Source organism: Anarrhichthys ocellatus, unplaced genomic scaffold (assembly GCF_004355925.1).
Source record: "Anarrhichthys ocellatus isolate YVR2014 unplaced genomic scaffold, GSC_Weel_1.0 scaffold30, whole genome shotgun sequence".
Lineage (NCBI taxonomy): Eukaryota > Metazoa > Chordata > Actinopteri > Perciformes > Anarhichadidae > Anarrhichthys > Anarrhichthys ocellatus.
Window position 1 is genome coordinate 1,383,202 of NW_022280060.1, and position 5,476 is coordinate 1,388,677.

A 5,476-nucleotide genomic window follows, 5' to 3' on the forward strand; every position below is an offset into this window, starting at 1 on the left:
ACATTTTCAACCCGGCTATACACATACACAGACGGTTAACCTCTATCAGTCCATTACATCAGGAAGAGTAATCTCAAGCACATCTTCCCATCTGCTGCCTCATGCACCTGCAAACACACACACACACACACAACTCAACCTCCTGCACCTGGTCCATCTGACAGAGGAGTTTCCAGAGGTGAATATCTGACCCGAGTGGGCAGACACCATCATCATCTCATCTCTCTCCTGAAGCTTGTGATGTTGTGATATGATCTTGAGATGAGAGGTATTTCTGCAGCTGTAGGAGAGACACTGGCGAAAACACACATACACACACACACACATTCACACACACACACACACACACACGCGCAAACATACCCACACACACCCACACACACACAAAATCAAGGTGGCTTCTTCCCTCGGGCCTCAGCAGGGAACATATGTAACAACGCGCCTCATGTTGCCTCGTTGTCATGGGGGTTTCTTTGCCTGGCAAAGTGGGTTATTGTGATCTGAATCCACTTTGCGATGCTTACCGTTTGACTGAGTTCTTAAGGTGATTTACCTTAAGATAGATATAGGGCTTTCTGCGGTCCAATGAATCGCATTTGGAATATCCCATTTTACAACACAAACACATGCAAAGGTATGGCCGCAGACACAGACACACACATGCACATTCTCCCCCAAGCAGTCTGATAAGGTTGTCTTATCAGAAAAGAAAGGGAAGGGAGGTAGAGGGGGGTTGCTTTGTGATAATGGCTTTCACCAAATCCCTCCTCTGTCACAGATTAAAATGCCTGCTTGGAGAGCATTAGCAATCTTTCTTTTCATCTGTCTCCTGTTTTTTTTTCCCCCCTCTGTCGGCGAGTGCCATCGGATTTCTGGGCCAATCTATTGTCACAGGCCTGCCACACATACAAGGAGAAGTCAACCTCAATCTGATAGGCCATTGTCTTATTCTCCCCATCGCTGATTCCTGCTCATGGTATTGATCGCAAAGCTGTCCCCCTCACATCTCATCACACCGCTCTGTGTGAGCGAGTGTGTTTGTGCCTTTGTCAGTCCGTCTGATGGAAGATGTGGTCAGTGTCCCAGTGGAAGAATCTTACGATCAGGGAGGAAAATGGCCAAATTAGAACTATTTTCGGTAATGACACAGATCTATTGGTGGCTGGATCACACGCTGGACTTATGTAGCATTGAACCCAGTGGACTCCCACCTAATCCGGTCACTCCAGGTATCAAGAGATCACAGAAGTGGGGCGAAGAAGCCACTCGAAACTAACTGTGACACTGCTCAGCCACCTTCCCCCCTCAACCTTCGCCTCCTCCTTCTCCTCACTCTCGCGCCTCCTCCACCATGCCTCACAGGCCCGTCTGTCACCCCTCTATAATTATGAGGAGTGAGAGTAATGTGTTGCAGTATGAATAGGATTGTCGGCCTGATTGTGATGTATAGGCTTTCATTACCATGTCCAGGCCTGTGCCCTTCGCCATGTAGGAAATCCTATTTAGGCCCTAATTTGGGAGGCTCCCCGACCGTCCCGCCTGATAGCAATCACACACAGTAATTGTGTGCTGGGGCAACTGACAAGAGTGGAGGTTCAGACACGGAGAGAGAGAAAGAAGGATTGGGGGAAGAGGAGGGAGGAGCTCCTGACAATGATATATCTGCATAGTTTGGTACATTATTCAAGTCATCCTCTGCAGAATATGTATGTTTTTGTGTATATCTACTTATTTTAAGGTGGTATGTTGGAAAGATTTAGAGGCACTTACAGTAAGACCGGAGATGTTCACGTACAGGATTTGATGTGAATTTCAAATAGACAATTGGAGGGCTTCCCCTTCTCTCATTCTACATCAACAATGCTAGATAGCTAATTGGGAGGAGAGATCATGCTAACTCGATAATTATGATTTATGAGACAATCTCCAGTGGATATCTCCCCTGATTCGACGTCAACATGTAACCACCCCTCCAGCAATCAATATTTGTACATTTTCCATGTCTAAGTTGTTAAGTTTTTTTTTATATTTCATTAGTTCCTTTTTAGAGGGGAGCGATTCTCTGCACCAGCATTAATGCCGATCTGACTCCACTTATAGGCTCGTAGATAATGAATGTCTAATTGACTCATTTAAATACTGTTTGCCTGCAGGAGGGCCTTTGCATTAAATGTTTGATTGCCCTCATATTAACTGTCATTAATCCCCTTTGCTCTTAATAAGGACTTTATGAGGCTTTCTTAAAACTTCTCGCCTACCTCACTGTTCCCTTTGCATAATTAAGTAGAATATTCAAAAATATGGAAATGAAGGAGCTCTCAGGATTTGACTGATGGTCTTTGTGCCACAGAACTCTAATTACAGGCAAATCTTTGCATTTTCTGTTCTGCATTGGGTCATGGTTCATTAGCTGGGGGTCAGTTTGGGTCGATACAGTTAACTCTTCTGTTTAATGTCTAACTCGGGCCCGTTTTTCACACCGCACACGACATTTGATCAAACCGAAAGAAGTTCTTATACCTGTTGTGTTTGTCGACTGCCGTGTCCTTTAAAAGGAAGACGTACGACACGTAGGGAACTTTTGACAGCCATTACAAACTGTCACAGCACCAGAGTGGGTGAGAGACACAAACTTGTCTGTGTTTATAGCTTAACTGATCCTTTTATTCCTGCTACTGCAGTCTCTCTGCTATGCCCTAATCTCTCCGGGGGTCTTACTGGCCCAGGATGACAAATGGGAAGGAGAGGCCAGCCAAGCGTGGGCTCTGTGGAGAGGCTCAGGCCGAGGGTCTCACTAAGCCCCCTCAGCTCCGCCCTGGATCATCTCTGACATGGCCTGCACTAGCCCCACGAATGGAGAGGCCACACGCATCACACATAAACCCAGGTATGTGCACAGGGACAAACAGCCACAAATACATGCTTCCACACATGTAACCATACACACAGAGAAACACAAGAAGAGTTACAGTACACTATTCTAGCTGCTACCTTATATCACACACACACACACACACACACACACACACACACACACACACAACATCTCACACTTCTCAGTTGCACCAACAGTCCAACAATGTCAGCTATGAACGGGTGTCAGATAGAACCCAGCCAGCTCTATTTCAGTATACACAGTCCAGCTCAATAGGAGCATGTACTAAATGACTGCAATGTGATGAGTGGCTGTACTGTGACTCCGTGACAGCGCATGAGAATGTAATGTGTTGAAGCCTCCTTCTCTTCCCCCCTTCGCTCTCTCTAGCTCCATGCTCCTCTGCGCCCCACTGCCTCTCAGCCACGGGATCAGCTGCAGGCGCTAATGAAACGTCAGTCAGGTAATTGAGGCTCTGGTGGTGGCGGGCCAGCCAGGCAAGCAGTCAGCCTGTGTGGGTGATGACACCGGGACGCCAGCAGCTACAGGATCTCAGCAACCCCCTATGAAGCATCACAGGAACTGCTCCAGGAACCAGCCGGGTGGAAGACATTGCATTTATGCTGACATTTCCCCCATGTCTTCCTGTTTGTGTTAGGGAGAAATATGAGCGACGAGTGGTAAGGTGTGTACCGGTAAGTTGAGTCGTCAACTCAACCAGAGATTGTTAACCAGCTCGGTGAAAGCTGCTGTTAGTTAGGATGATGTTCTGCCAGCAGCCCGAGTGAAAGAGTCAGAGGTTGAAATCCTTTGTTATTGCACCCCAGAGTGATGTTACCATACCTGCCATCCGCTGACCTGCTCAGCACCCCCAGTGAGTTATGGGTAATGTTTAATTCCCCTGCCGTGACAGCTGCGGATCCGCATGGTAAATTGGATTTTTTTTCTTTTTTCTTTGTTAGAATTGTGCTTGTGCAGGTGAAGAGAGGGACATTCGCTACACTGGTTTGCCGAGGTAACTCTGTCACATATTGTTCAGAGGCCTCTCTATCTCTCACCGACAAATCAAATCAAACTGGTTTGTTTCTGAGGGCTGAAGGTAGAACAGAGTGGAGCTGATCTGTCCAACCTGGTCTCGTTTATAGTCAGCATGCAATCACAGCTCTGACCTGAGCGGACCGCACTCTGCTCACCCCTATGTTGCCTCCCTTTCTTCATCAGGTTAGCTCAGATCAACAATGAAATAAAAGTCCAAATATATGGATACGCATACAAGCTGAGGACCAAAATAGGACATGCATACATGTGCTTAAAAAAGCACAATTTTAAGGTTAAACTTGTTTCACAATCTTTGTATTCTCTGATTTGGAAATATTTCTCTGTACATGTAAATGTGTAATAAACCCGGTTTGTCTTTTCTATACTCTTAAATCACTCCTCATAAAGGACTTTTTTTCTATTTCGCCACTATTCCACCCTGTTCCTTCTATTCAAAGGAAGGACACCTTGAAAAACAACAACACCTGACCGGAGATGTTCTAAGAGCAGCACAGCACCGGGGAATAGGAAGTCTAGATTTAGTCCGCTCTACTCCACTCCACTCTCTTCTGCCTCCCCGGGGCTTTAATGTGGAGAGTGGACAGTGGGGTTAATGCCTCGCTGTAAGCACTGCTTAGTGCCAGTGATTGGGTTTGTGTTGCAGCAAGCCTTCCCCCCCACCAGCAAAAAAAAAAAATCCAGTGGAAATGACTTCCACTGTCCAGCCCTGTGGGCAACTGTGATTTTCCAACCTGCGGTTTCAACTCCCCTCCCCTTTGTTGCAGCTCAGTGTCCCACAGGGCACAGGTGAATCTGATGTGGAACCATGATTAAAAGTTTTCTCCCTCAAGGTGACCTAAATAGGAGGAGGTGAAAGTCAAAGTGACAAACATGGAGATGAGAGAGGGGCAAGGTGAAAGTCTGTTTTGGACATTTGTTATGGCCCATATGGTAAGCGCTCTATTCCCGAGCTTAGGAGGGGAATTGTCAAGACCCTGTCCTTACGCTCCTATTGCACCATTCCTGCCTCTTTCCCTTGTAGTAATCAGAGATTGTATGTGACATGATGGGTATAAAGCAGTGTGCCACAGCAAGGAGGCATCAACAATCTAATCATTGTCTCATCAGCGATTACTTCAAGGCGTGATGTATTTGAACAGCGTTCTATCACATCTGCTATTACCTGCCTCCTCCTGCCTTATATCCCTCAGTACACATCTTTTCTCTTAACTGTGTGTTCAATCACATCCACCGGCGTCGCCCCGCTGGTGCGGCCGAGCGACCCCTCGACAGTGACGTATGCCAGCGATTAGCCTGGATACAGTTCAATTATGATAAACAGCCAGTGCACCTCTTAGGCCGTGATTAAAGCCTCAGCCCGGCCTTGATAAAGAGATCCCATCTCAATGCCATCACAACCACATTATAAGACACTCCGCCGTGGTGTTCTGCCTCATGCTTTTCACATCAGTGTTGCAGAACGTACACTGTAGCCTGGATGGAGCTCATGGCAGATGGAGCAAGATGGGAGCTGCTGGGGGGGGGGGGGGGGGGGGGGGGGGG